Below are 15,530 nucleotides of genomic sequence, written 5' to 3'. Positions count from 1 at the left end.
TGTCACATAAAGACATGATACTAGACCAGTTTTTTGCTATAATATTTCTATTTCTATTTGCCATGTTCTCATAATTCTGATTATGAAAAGGGATGTCGTAATCACAATCGAATTTTAGAACGCAAATAATGTTACAATATATAGAATTTCCTTATGTTGAACCATTCCAACACAACATTCATATATATACTTGACTAAATTTGATTAAAATCTCACGATCTAAGCTTTTAGATTTGAAATGAAGTATAATTTCTTCTCCCTTAATTATAGCAAAACAACTTTTTCCCAATTGAAACTTTTGTTTTTCTATAATTAACATTGCTAACTTGCAACACTTATTATAATTATCATACTCCCACTTGCATGATGATTATTAGCATAACACTGATGCTCCCACTAGCTTTGACATGTACTCAGAAATCAGCTGGACTTCTAGAAATCAATACTTTATTGACTTTCTTACCAAACTTTTGGATAAGGTGTCTAAGTCCATAACTTTATTTGGTATATACTTGACCCGACCCGGCATAGTCCATTTGGGTTGCACTTCACCCGAACTATTTGTATGCTTAAACCTTTGAGAATTGTATGTTTATGAATTGTTAATATATTATAAGTTATAATATATTATTATGAAATCATATTATTTAATTAGTATTGATCATAAATTAATTTAGAACTAATTTGGTGATAAAAAAGGTGACTAATTAAATATGGGCTCTTGTATTTTATGTAGTGTGGGTTAATACTCATTTGGAATGGGCTTGGCATACATGGGAGTCCAAGGATAGTCCATGGAGCTTTTAACCCATGGATCCTTGGAAAGGAAGAGTCATGGGTATTAGGGTGTACATGGATGTAACCATAATCCTCCACACTATATAAAGGAGCTTATGATGCTTGAAATGACACTAGTTGTGTGTGTGCAAGAAGGTGGCCGATTTCTATAAGCTACATACACTCTCATTGGTTTTTCCAAGTTTGTGGTGATTTGTGATTTCCATTTGAGGCATCCACATTATTGGTGCTTGGCTCTCAAACTCCAAGGAATCAACTCACTATTAAAAGGTATGTAATTCTTCTAGCATTTATGTTTAAAATTCCCCATGCCATGCTAGATAGGTTATGAACCTTGGAAAAACAAATTTTCATGTATTCATAGTAAAACAAAGATCCAAGGTTTTAGGGTTGCATGTACACCTTAGGAGTGTTAGGATGCTCAAAACCTATCAGTGGTATCAGAGCCTAGGATTGTTTTCTTGAATACTTGATGCAAACTGTGAAAAAATCGAAAATTTGAGCTGTCTGGATAGTGGACTCACCGAGTCCATGGGGGGACTCGACAAGTCCAAGCACAAATTCATCCTACTCGTCGAGTAGGTTCCTGCACTCGACAAGTAGGAGGCTCTAACTGCAGTTTTTCGACTTTTTCTACTGGAAATGGACTAGAAACATTACCCTAAACTGTTTTGATGTTTTAAAACCTGTTTTAGATGGTCTAATGGTTATGCTAATCCATTTACAATGGCCAATATCAAAATTCCATGTTTTATATGTTTTCATATGATTTTTGAAATTTTGATATGATATTCATGTTTTTATGAGTTATTGTTAGATCATAGGAATTACTTTCTAAATTGTTTAATGATTAATTCTTAATCAATTATGCGTTTTAATGGAGTCCATAATTTGTCCTCAAGTTATGGATTTCCAAAGGTCACTTTCTTTAATGTACATTTAAACACATAAGTTATATAAAAATGAACATTCTTCACTTTTATGAACCATTAACTCATAAGTTATGAAATGAAAAGTTTTGAATAGTTTCAAAACTTGCCCTCAAGTTTTGGAATTTGTAAAGTGACACACACTTTAATTCCAACCCTTAGGATTTTAAAAGTTCAAATTCAACTCTTATATTATTATAAGATTAATGGTTAATAATTATATATATGTATAAGATCAAGTCGTTTTACCGTTAGTAGACCTCATTCACGAAGTCGGTCTACAAGGGGGGTATAAGGTTGTTGCCTATAAAATGGCAGCTTAATGGGTGTCCACTCTCACCCACCGCTTCCTTGATCGGTGGAGGGTCGTTAGCCGAACGGGTAGGACAATGACTTTAATTCTTATTAAAAGTATAATGATTATTATAAAGTAACTAAATGTTTTTATAAATTCCCAATCTTAGTTACTTTAGGAAACGTGAATATGGTGCTAGCCCGTGAAATTCACACTTTGTACCTTACCAAGTCGTTGGTGGAGCGTGTGTGGTTAACCGGCACACTAACTTGGACTAGTAAGGATAGCAAAAGGTGACTTAATGTTTATCATAGATCGGTGGAGCACGTGTGGTTAACCGGAACATTGATTAGGTGATAATATTAAGGGTACCAAGTGAATTTGCAGGGTTATTCACACCTTGTTTTGTGATCCTCGGCATCCCAGTCACAAAACGTGAAGGGCACAATCGAGATTGAAACATGCCATTGAAAAGTTCAATGAATCTCAAAAGAATCTAGGAATTTCAAAAAACCAATTAAACCTAATAATTTATTTCGTTTTCATGGTGGAAATTGGTGAATCGTCATTCACCTACCTTCAAATATGTTATAGCTTAGATTACGACATCCCTCTTCTAAGTTATAATATATTGTGTTGGGTCCTAGCCTTAATATTACATTTGGGTGTCTTATTAAGGACTCTATATATCTAATCTAAACTTGTCTTTCTTCTTTTCAGATGTATTCCAATAATGCTTCGGGTTCTAACCCTACCGACTCCTTCTCTCTCATGAACCTTTGTGGGAGAGTCATCTTCGATGGTTCCAACTTTATGGATTGGATCCGGAACATTAGGATGGTCACTCGGTAAGAGGACAAGGAATATGTCCTCGACAAGGAGCTTAAGGAACTCGATGAGACTACTACTACTCCTGAGGAGATCGCTGAATACAGGACACATAAGAGAGATGCCACCAAAGTGGCATGCATCATGATGGCCACAATGACAGCCGAGCTCCAAAAGTCCTATGAGGACTATTACCCTTTTGAGATGCACCAGGACTTGATGGAAAGGTACCATCATAGTGCTCGTCAAGAGCGGTATGAAATAATATCCTCCATGATAACAACCCGAATGAAGGATGGTGAACCCATCACGGGCCACATGCAGAAAATGCAAAGGTATGTGGACCGTTTGCAGAAATTGAATGTGAACTTCCCTGAGGAGTTGGCAATTGACATAATTTTGCACTCCTTACCCTCGTTTTATGATCAATTCCACATGACATACCACATGAACAAGGAGGAAGTTACACTCAGCAAGCTTCAAGGACTTCTGAAGACCTCCGAAAGTGGTCTTAAAGGTAAGTCGGTTGTCACTACTCCTACTCCTACATCTACCCCTGTTTTGGCTATCGGGTAAGGCAAAGGTAAGAAGAGGAAGACCCGTTCGAAGGGTACCAAGGGAAAGTCTCTTGATGGCTCTTCATCAAGTGGAACCAAAGGTGGTTCCGCTACTCCTTCTGCCATCCCTAAGGATGCTGATTGCTTCTACTGCCAGAATAAGGGGCACTGGAAGTGAAACTGCCCAAAGTACTTGCAGGATGTCAAGGATGGGAAAGTGAAACCATCCTATGCAGGTATTTACACTATATTGTCTAATAACTCACCATATTCTAACTCTTGGATCCTTGATACAGGTTGTGGTATTCACATATGTTGTGATTTGCAGGGCCTAAGAAGAAATGAGGATGTGGAGCACGAGAAGATAAACTTAATCATGGGGAATAGGAAGGCTTCACCTGTTACCAAGATTGGAGTTTATACTTTGTTGCTTAGTAGTGGGTTAAAGTTATATTTGAATAAATGTGTTTACTCGTCTGATATGGCGAGGAATATTATTTCTTTTCATGGTTTGTATGTCACACCCCCAAACCAGAACGGCGGAAACGTTCGGGGGCGGATGACGTCATGCTCAGTATCATAACCATAGTGAAGAAAGTAACACACAACCATCATAGATATAATTTAAAAGATTACATTTATCCAAAATACATGTTCCAAAAATACATGTTTTCAATGAAATTACATATGATGATAAAATGTAGCAAAATAATCTACGCCTTAGCGTCTTGACTTCAGAAATCTTGCGATTACCTGTATTACTGATTACCTGAGAATACAAGTTGTTTTGAAAAGAGAATATCAGCATAAAGCTGGTGAGTTCACAAGTATTTTATAAAGATGAATGTTGTTTCCTTAACGTTTGTTACAAGTTTGTTTCCAGAAAATCCAATATTTTCTAAAAGATTTGTTGTAAACTGAATTGAAACAGGGCCTAGTACGTGTAAGTAAATCGTCATACTTATGTGTGTGTTTTATATTTAAATAAAACTCCTTTGTATAAAGCCCTAGAATTTCCATGAATTTTATGCTGTGTTAATATTCCATGCGAGATGTTCTAATCATACTAAGGACTAGATGGCCTTGAATGCAACGTTCTTCAGGCGTTGGAAAGTTATGACACTTGTCACCACAGACCTGCCGGTCTAGCTGTTGCAAGCAGCTCAGGTGCGGGTTTGTTTGACCCAGTATAGATCTATACACAACTATCACTTTCTCACTCCAAGAGATTCTGATTATAACTAAAGGACTTTTCTATGGTACTTGGAGTACCCCGAAGGAGAATGTCTCACAAATATTCATTAACGAGTTCACGTAGTGTGTAGTGAAAGTTCGTTTTGTAAATCGATAATGTTATTGTTTTCTTTGCTAGATGTAGTGTTCAAAATTATACCTATTATAGTTTATCAAAAGTGTTGTATGATGGTATTAAAACCTGGTTACGCATGTATATGTATTTCAAATAAAGGACATTGGAAATACTAAGTGTAAATCTTACACACCTTGCTCAACATGTTACAAGGTGTGAATAACTCTTAAATATGTATTTGACAGTTTTACCCTTAACTGTCACTATTTTTGAGTAATTATAGAAAAATCATCGTAAGTCAAAAATTGAATCCGCAAACTCTGAGTATTTGAAAAAAGTGTCTACAGTGTTCATAAATTTTCCCATAATTTTTGGTGGTCTCAAACTAGTGTGAAAATGTTCATTTTCACAACCTGGTCTGATTTCGTTGCTGCAGTGATAGGCAGTTTTGTAAAATCACCATAAATTGTAGAAAAATCGTATGGAGATGTGCAAGTAGTCATTGTAAAGGTATAAGCCTGAACTACTTGAATATTAAACCGTTTTGAAAAATATTAAGTTTAAGTTGGGTAAAACAGTTCGTGAACAGGTCACAACTTTTCTGTTGTAAGCTGTCAAGTTGAGTTTTGAATATGTTTTGGTATTTTAACTTGTATTCCCCCCCTGAAAACTAAAGAAAACTAGAAAATGTAGGGGTATGAACTCACCTTGAGTGATTCTTGGAAGAGTGGAAGGTCGAAGACGAGGAGTATCAAGTCAAGAACACTTGATGAACACGTGAGAGTTCGGATGATCCTAAGAACGATTTTTGGTGTTAAGATATGAGTCAATGATCCAAGAGTGTTATGAAATTATGGAATGACACTTGAGTTTAGATGGAATACTTACCAAAAAGTGCTGTAGCAACTCAAGAACACTTGCACAAGATGGTGGAAAGTAGAGGGAAAGAAGCTTTCTTGAGGTGATATGAGAAGTGTGTAAGTGAAGGATTTATCAAAGTGAACCACGAAATCCTCCAGGGATTTCTTTATATAAATGTTGCTAGAGCAATTTGCAAGATTGAAAGGATGTTTACCTTGGTTTGTTTGATGTGGATAGGGTTGGACTATTGAGAGGATGACACATGGAAGGCAAGTGGGCACACTTGACCCACTTGTGGGGTAAATATCTTCTCAATATAAACTAATGATTTTTAATTAATAAATCCTTGAGAAATAAATAAAATAAGAGTCCTGGGGGTTAAAAATGATAAAATATGGATTTTGGTGAAAATCCCATGTTAAAATCATGAAAAACGGGCTTAAAACGAAGTCGTGGTCGAAAACCGGGTGGAAAATGGGAAATCCGAAGGGAAAACGGGCTGCGGTTCGGAGGCTGCGGCTCGCTGGCTGCGGTTCAGAGGCTGCGGCTCGCTGGCTGCGGTTCAGAGGCTGCGGCTCGCTGGCTGCGGCTAGATGGATGTGGCTACACAAGGGGACTCCGGTTCAAGTAGGGTTTGGTCCCTATAGAGGGACTTCGGCCCTAAAAGGCTATTTTCCAAGATATCTTCCCGTTTCGCATGGTTTTTCGCTAATTCAAGTGTCGGGATGTCCCAAATGATTAAAATAAATCAAAAGAGGTTTTGAGAGAGATTTGGGAGAGATTTTTGGCATACTTGGAGAGATTGGGAGAGATTTCACATACTTGGAGAGATTTCACATACTTAGAGAGATTTCACATACTTGGAGAGATTTCACATACTTAGAGAGATTTGGGAGAGATTTCACATACTTGGAGAGATTTCACATACTTAGAGAGATTTGGGAGAGATTTCACATTCTTGGAGAGATTTCACATACTTGGAGAGATTTCACATACTTAGAGAGATTTGGGAGAGATTTCACATACTTGGAGAGATTTCACATACTTAGAGAGATTTGGGAGAGATTTCACATACTTAGAGAGATTTGGGAGAGATTTCATATACTTGGAGAGATTTGGGAGAGATTTCACATACTTGGAGAGATTTGGGAGAGATTTAATCTTAGCCATCATTATCGTATAATCTCGTAATGCAAGGTTCGTGAACCCCGTTATGCTTCGTTAATGATCGTTTTAAGTCCCCGAAAGGGTCCTTAGTCGTGTTTTGATGCGTTTAACTCCCTTTTTAGGGTTTTTACACTGTTAACACATAGATTTTTCGAGTCACTTGAATTTTTGACATACAAATGCACATTTTTATTCATAGAATAACTTCTAACATACAGGCACTAATTAAATTCGACTGGTTTGACTTGTTTGACTTTGACTAGAATTTGACGGTTGTCACAGTATCCCCCCGTTAGAAGGAATTTCGTCCCGAAATTTGCATTTTTGAGTGGGACTTCAAGGGTCGGGAATAGATGTGGATATTTTTGCTTCATTTGGTCCTCACGTTCCCATGTAAACTCGGGTCCTCGCTTGGCGTTCCACCGGACCTTTACGATGGGAATGCGGCTTTGTTTCGTCGATTTGACCTCTTGGTCCATGATTTCAACAGGTTCCTCTACAAAGTGGAGGTTCTCATTGATCTCAATTTCTTCCAAAGGAATGACGAGGGTCTCATCAGACTAACATTTCTTCAGGTTTGACACATGGAATGTAGGATGAATATGCTTGAGTTCATGTGGTAATCGTAGCTTGTATGCCACCAGGCCAATCCTGGCGAGGATTTCGAATGGCCCGATATACCTTGGATTTAATTTCCCTTGTTTTCCGAAGCGTATTAAACCCTTCCAAGGTGATACTTTTAGAAGTACCCGATCTCCAACTTGGAACTCCAAAGGTTTTCGTCTCTTATCTGCGTAGCTCTTTTGTCGGTCTTGCGAAGCCTTCATTCGTTCTCGAATTTGGACGATCTTCTCGGTCGTTTCCATTATGATCTCCGGGCCAGTGAGTGCGTTGTTAGGGACTTGCCCCTTTGCTAGTTGCGTATCGCCCACCTCGGCCCAGCACATGGGTGATCTGCACTTTCGGCCGTAGAGGGCTTCGAACGGAGCAACTTTGATGCTAGTGTGATAACTATTATTGTAGGAAAACTCAATAAGAGGTAAATGAGTATCCCAAGCTTTACCAAAATCTATCACACAAGCCGTTAGCATGTCCTCTAACGTCTGAATTGTTCTTTCACTCTGACCGTCAGTTTGTGGGTGGTAGGCTGTACTCATGTACAACCTAGTTCCCATAGCTTTCTGTAGTGACTGCCAGAATCGTGACGTGAACCTACTATCTCTGTCGGAGATAATGGATATCGGTACTCCGTGAAGGCGCACTATTTCTCTAATGTAAATCCTTGTCAGCTTCTCCATTTTGTCTGTCTCTTTTATTGGTAGGAAGTGTGCGGATTTGGTTAACCTATCGACGATTACCCAGATGGTGTCAAGCCCACCCGTGGTCTTAGGTAACTTGGTAATGAAATCCATCGTAATCCGCTCCCACTTCCACTCGGGTATCTCTGGTTGTTGGAGTAGTCCCGAGGGCTTTTGGTATTCTACCTTAACCTTGGCGCAAGTCAGGCACTTGCCCACGAAGGTAGCTATTTCAGCTTTCATGTTCGGTCACCAATACATCTTCTTGAGGTCTAAGTACATTTTGTCTGAGCCGGGATGCACAGAGTAGCGAGTTTTATGAGCTTCGTTCATGACAACGTCCCTAAATCCACCAAATTTTGGTGTCCAGATCCGGTTCATGAGACAACGAACTCCGTCATCCCTGACTTCAAGATTTTTGTCCATTCCTCTTAATGCTTCACCTGTCACGTTCTCTGGCTTCAAGGCTTCCTCCTGGGCTTCCTTGATTTGTGCGGGCAGGTGTGAGTGGATGGTCATGGTCAATGCTTTCACTCGGCGGCCCGAGTACTCCTTTCTGCTTAAGGCGTCTGCAACCACATTGGCCTTTCCGGGGTGATAACGAATCTCACATTCGTAATCGTTTAGTAATTCCACCCATCGCCTTTGTCTCATGTTGAGTTCCTTCTGATTAAGGATATGCTGGAGGCTTTTGTGATCGGTGAAGATGGTGCATTTGGTGCCGTAAAGGTAATGCCTGCAGATTTTTAGGGCGAAAACTACTGCTCCTAATTCAAGGTCGTGCGTCGTGTAGTTTACCTCATGCGTCTTCAGTTGCCTTGAGGCGTAGGCAATGACTTTCCCTCGTTGCATTAACATACACCCTAGACCTTGGTTTGATGCATCGCTGTAAACCACAAAGTCTTCGGTTCCATCTGGTAGGGACAAGATCGAAGCACTGCATAGAGTTCGTTTTAGTGTTTGGAATGCAGCCTCTTGCTTGTCTCCCCAGACGAATGTCACCCCTTTTTGAGTCAGGGTGGTGAGTGGTTTTGAATGAATCTCTGGTAGTAACCGGCGAGCCCTAAAAATTGTCGGATCTCCGTGGGTGTTCTTGGTGCTGCCCAACTTTCAATCGCCTTGATCTTTGAAGGGTCCACATGGATTCCTTCCTTGCTGACTACATGCCCGAGGAAATTCACCTCTCGGATCCAGAACTCACACTTTGAAAACTTTGCGTAAAATTTCTCCGCTCTCAGCGTCTCCAGGGCTCGACGTAAATGCTGGCCGTGTCCTTCCTTACTTCGGGAGTAGACTAGCATATCATCGATGAAAACAATTACGAACTTGTCTAAGTAAGGTCGACACACCCGATTCATCAGGTCCATAAACGTTGCGGGTGCATTTGTTAAGACGAAAGGCATCACTACAAATTCGTAGTGACCATAGCGCGTTCTGAACGCTGTCTTGGGAATATCCTCCTCTTGAACTCGTAGTTAATGGTATCCAGATCTAAGGTCAATCTTCGAGAAGAAACTCGCTCCTTGTAGTTGGTCGAAGAGGTCATCGATTCGAGGCAAAGGGTACCGGTTTTTGATGGTGAGTTTGTTTAATTCGCGGTAGTCAATGCACATACGGAACGATCTGTCCTTCTTCTTAACGAATAAAACTGGTGCTCCCCAAGGCGAGAAGCTTGGCCTAATGAAGCCTTTGCTCAGTAGTTCGTTTAGTTGGCTGGATAGTTCCTGCATCTCGGCTGGGGTTAGACAGTATGGCGATTTGGCTACGGGGGTAGCTCTGAGAATTAATTCGATTCGTAATTCGACTTGTCGAGGAGGGGGCACTCCGGGAAGGTCTTCTGGGAATACATCGGGGAAATTGCAGACCTCTGGAATGTCCTTGATGCGTTTCATTCCTTGACCCTTATCTACGACGTGGGCTAGGAAGGCGTGGTACTCCTTGCGGATATACTTTTGAGCCTTGATACAAGAGATGATCTGAAAGTTTGAGCTAGGCTTGTCGCCATAAACGACGAGAGCTTCGCCATTTGACAGATTAAGGCGAACGGCCTTTTCGTGACATAGGATTTCCGCATGGTGAGGGCATAACCAATCCATACCAATGATAACATCAAAACTTTTTATGGTGACCGGCATAAGGTCGATTAGGAAAGAGTGATTATTTAAGGTGAGGGTACACCTGGTGTAAATATCGTTAGTGTTCTCTGTTTTTCCGTTAGCCATTTCTACGGTGAATGTGTCTTTTAGTGTTTGTGGTGTTTGATTAAGCAAGCGTTTAAATTGGTGGCTCACGAAGCTTTTCTCCGCGCCACTATCGAAAAGAATGCATGCGTAGGTATTGTTGAGGGGAAACGTACTGGTAACCACAGTTGGATCTGCGACGGCTTCCTCATGACCTATCGCCAGAACTCTGCCCACTTCGCCGGGGTTGGGGTTCCTTGCCTTCAGGCAGTTACGTTTGAGGTGTCCTGCTTCTCCACATCCATAGCAGGTTCGGCTTGCTCCGGTGTTGGCAGGTTGTGCGATCGGTTGGGCTGGAGTCCTACAGAATCGGGCGGTGTGCCCCTTTTTGTTACAGTTGGTGCAATGCATTTCACGGCATGCACCGTTGTGGTGGTAGCTGCATTTGTTGCACTTGGGCAGGTTCCCGGCGTATTGCCTTATCGGAGTGGGGTTGGCAGTGGTTGTGGCGGCGTGCACTGCAACCACTTGTTGTTTCTTGGCAGGGTCTTGAGTAGGCTGCCCCTTTTTCTTATTCCAGAATTTTCTTTTGTTGTTTCCCCCTTTTGCTTGCTCGGAGGTGGTCATTACAGTGCCATGGCTGGCGTTATGGTTGATGAGTTGATGTGCCAGTTCCTTGGCACTGTCGAAGGTAGTTGGCTTTGAGGCCAATACATGCCCTTGGAGTTGTTGAGATAATCCCCATACATATCTTTCCACCTTCTTGCTTTCAGTAGGAACCATCCCGGGACACAGCATGGCTAGATCGCTGAACCTTGAGGTGTACGACAGGATGTCAGAGCCTGTCATCTTAAGACCCCAAAATTCTTCTTCCAGCTTCTGTATCTCACCCCTGGGGCAGTACTCCTTCATTAACATGGTTTTCAGGTCTTCCCATGTTATCGCGTTAGCCACCGGGAGCGTTAGTGCCTTGACGTGACCCTTCCACCAGGTGAGGGCTCTTTCGGAGAATGTGCATGAAGCAAATTTGACCTTGCTTGCTTCAGGGCATGCACATATTTCAAAAATGGTCTCGGTTTTCTCGAACCATTGTAGCAATGATATGACACCTCCACTCCCATTGAAGGTTTTGGGCTTGGCGTTAGTAAAGTCTTTGTAGGTACACTCTCTCGAGCATCCCTGGCCGTCTCCATTATTAGCATTCGAGGCACCACTGCCTTCACCTCCCGAATTACTGGGGTTGATTTGGGCTATCACGGCTGCCACTGCGGCCGCTATCGCAGCCTGGAACATGGCTGGGTCGAACTGAGGAGGTGGTGGTGGGGGTGGTGCAGTCCCAGCTACTTCGTCGCGTCTAGGATTTCTACGAGGTGGCATTTTCTGCCATTTTACAAGAATGAAAAGACAATAAGTCTTTGATACAAGTCGAGTGTTAAACTAAACATTATTAGTTCTTTATATGCATCATGACTCCGACTTGTAAAAATGTTGTAAGAATTCATTCATACTAGAAGTCTGTAAACAATGAAATATAGACTCTATGAATTTCGATAGTAATTGATTCTCATGAAATGTCTGTGATAGTATCCATACCGGGTCTAATCAATAATCACTTGATGTATAATATTTACATGTAATTAAGATTAAATAAACTTTCGAATCTAATGGTTCTGCCCTGGGCCCACAACCAAACAAGGAACAGGATCCAAGGCGGAACCACTATTTCTAGGTCGACATGGTCTCAATTACATATAACTTTGGTTTATACCTCAGGTGATCATAGGTTGAGCACCAGAAAATTTTTATCTGAAAATAGTTCGTGTTATGAATCTGATGTAGTGTTCTCAATAAAAAAAATGGCGCGTCAATATCATTGATATAACTTGGTATACAGTACTTTGGAAAAATTTGACCCCACTAGGGGTCTATGCTATATCAATGTACGGAAAATTTCGACCGCCTAACAGATCCCGGAAGTGTAAACACTTAAATCGCGAGATCGGACCTAGAATACAAGAAAGTAATAGTAATATTTATCCGCAAACTAGATTAAACTGGAGCGAGCAGTGCAATACTACTTGCGGCGGTTGAAGCTCTGAGGATCACGAAGTGTAGACACGAAGTTCCTCTTTTCAGCTCGGGATTCCGCCGCTTGGCGCTCTGCTTCAGCCAGGCGTCCTTCAAAAGTGGCTCGGTGTTCTCAGAGTTCTTGCACTTCAGCTCGGGTCGCAACCATTTCCCGTCGAAGAAGTTCGGTGCGGTCTCGAGTCCGATCGTGTTCATCATCCAACCGGCGAATGCGAACGGAATTGACTTGGCTGGTGGCACCAACCTCCATGAAATGTTGGGTGTTAACTCTTGTTTGCTCTTCGTGGCGTGTGACACGGTGAACTATGACAGGGAGGGCTCGGTCGGCTGACCCTCCTCTGCTGAGATCGTAGAAACCTCGTTGCATGCCATAGGGAGGTCGTTGACCTTGCTCTCGGCTCCATCGATGTATAGTTTCAGCCCATTGGGGCGTCGGGCCCTGGTATTGTTGTGGAGGAATGGGGGCAGGGTGTAGATTGTAAACTTCGGGTTCGGAGTCGGTTCCATCTGAGTCTTCTTCCTCTTCGCCGTCTACGGATTCTTCTTCTTCCATGGGTTCCTCGTCCTCCATGGGCTCTTCTTCGGGTTCTTCCTCTGGGTCTTCCACAATCCAACCGGCATTCCCTTGGTTGGGAAAGTAGGGATCACCTGGTAAGTGGAATCCTGCCATCGTACCTGTACGAGAATGGGGATAAGGAGGAATGTCGCGAGAAAAAAACTTTGGGAACAAGAAGTTAGTTGTCGAAGTTGCGAGTACGGCTTTTTGTGTTAAAATACTCCTATAGTATTTTTAAGTTTGATTCTTGAAATTTTTGGTAAGCTGTAGACTTGTTGCTCACCATGATCCTTCTTCGGCATACATTGGTCCTACCTTGGTTGAATATAGTTGATCAGGCTATATTCCTCCGAGATCTGACTACATACCCCGAAGCTGAATCATGGTGTTCAACTGGTCTTGATACTTTTATTTTATTGCCATTATGATACTGAATTAGTTTGTGCGATTGTGCAATTACTTTTATAAAAATACAAAATTTTATTTTAAAGCATTTTTTTTTGAAAAGCTACGTCAGAGAATTTTGTCCCGTTGTATTTATAGTTTGTATATCTTACGTGGTTCGATATACTTAGTTCACTATAAACAAAGCTCTGATACCAATCTGTCACACCCCCAAACCAGAACGGCGGAAACGTTCGGGGGCGGATGACGTCATGCTCAGTATCATAACCATAGTAAAGAAAGTAACACACAACCATCATAGATATAATTTAAAAGATTACATTGTTTCCAAAATACATGTTCCAAAAATACATGTTTTCAATTAAATTACATATGATGATAAAATGTAGCAAAATAATCTACGCCTTAGCGTCTTGACTTCAGAAATCTTGCGGTTACCTGTATTACTGATTACCTGAGAATACAAGTTGTTTTGAAAAGAGAGTATCAGCATAAAGCTGGTGAGTTCACAAGTATTTTATAAAGATGAATGTTGTTTCCTTAACGTTTGTTACAAGTTTGTTTCCAGAAAATCCAATATTTTCTAAAAGATTTGTTGTAAACTGAATTAAAACAGGGCCTAGTACGTGTAAGTAAATCGTCATACTTATGTGTGTGTTTTATATTTAAATAAAACTCCTTTGTATAAAGCCCTAGAATTTCCGTGAATTTTATGTTGTGTTAATATTTCATGCGAGATGTTATAATCATACTAAAGACTAGATGGCCTTGAATGCGACGTTCTTCAGGCGTCGGAAAGTTATGACACTTGTCACCATAGACCTGCCGGTCTAGCTGTTGCAAGCAGCTCAGGTGCGGGTTTGTCGGACCCAGTATATATCTATACACAACTATCACGTTCTCACTCCAAGAGATTCTGATTATAACTGAAGGACTTTTCTGTGGTACTTGGAGTACCCCGAAGGAGAATGTCTCACAAATATTCATTAACGAGTTCACGTAGTGTGTAGTGAAAGTTCGTTTTGTAAATCGATAATGTTATTGTTTTCTTTGTTAGATGTAGTGTTCAAAATTATACCTATTATAGTTTATCAAAAGTGTTGTATGATGGTATTAAAACCAGGTTACGCATGTATATGTATTTCAAATAAAGGACATTGGAAATACCAAGTGTAAATCTTACACACCTTGCTCAACATGTTACAAGGTGTGAATAACTCTTAAATATGTATTTGACAGTTTTACCCTTAACTGTAACTACTTTTGAGTAATTATAGAAAAATCATCGTAAGTCAAAAACTGAATCCGCAAACTCTGAGTATTTGGAAAAAGTGTCTACAGTGTTCATAAATTTTCCCATAATTTTTGGTGGTCTCAAACTAGTGTGAAAATGTTCATTTTCACAACCTGGTCTGATTTCGTTGCTGCAGTGATAGGCAGTTTTGTAAAAATCACCATAAATTGAAGAAAAATCGTATGGAGATGTGCAAGCAGTCATTTGAAAGGTGTAAACCTGAACGACTTGCATATTAAACAGTTTTGAAAAATATTAAGTTTAAGTTGGGTAAAAGAGTTCGTGAATAAGTCACAACTTTTCCGTTGTAAGCTGTCAAGTTGAGTTTTGAATATGTTTTGGTATTTTAACTTGTATTCCCCCTGAAAACTGAAGAAAACTAGAAAATGTAGGGGTATGAACTCACCTTGAGTGATTCTTGGAAGAGTGGATGGTCGAAGACGAGGAGTATCAAGTCAAGAACACTTGATGAACACGTGAGAGTTCGGATGATCCTAAGAACGATTTTTGGTGTTAAGATATGAGTCAATGATCCAAGAGTGTTATGAAATTATGGAATGGCACTTGAGTTTAGATGAAATACTTACCAAAAAGTGCTGTAGCAACTCAAGAACACTTGCACAAGATGGTGGAAAGTAGAGGAAAAAAAGCTTTCTTGAGGTGATATGAGAAGTGTGTAAGTGAAGGATTTATCAAAGTGAACCACGAAATCCTCCAGGGATTTCTTTATATAAATGTTGCTGGAGCAGTTTGCAAGATTGAAAGGATGTTTACCTTGGTTTGTGTGATGTGGATAGGGTTGGACTATTGAGAGGATGACACATGGAAGGCAAGTGGGCACACTTGACCCACTTGTGGGGTAAATATCTTCTCAATATAAACTAATGATTTTTAATTAATAAATCCTTGACAAATAAATAAAATAAGAGTCTTGGGGGTTAAAAATGATAAAATATGGATTTTGG

The sequence above is a fragment of the Lactuca virosa genome, chromosome 3 (assembly GCF_052849685.1).
Source record: "Lactuca virosa cultivar CGN04683 chromosome 3, Lactuca_virosa_CGN04683_v6, whole genome shotgun sequence".
Classification (NCBI taxonomy): domain Eukaryota; kingdom Viridiplantae; phylum Streptophyta; class Magnoliopsida; order Asterales; family Asteraceae; genus Lactuca; species Lactuca virosa.
This window is presented reverse-complemented; position numbering follows the sequence as displayed.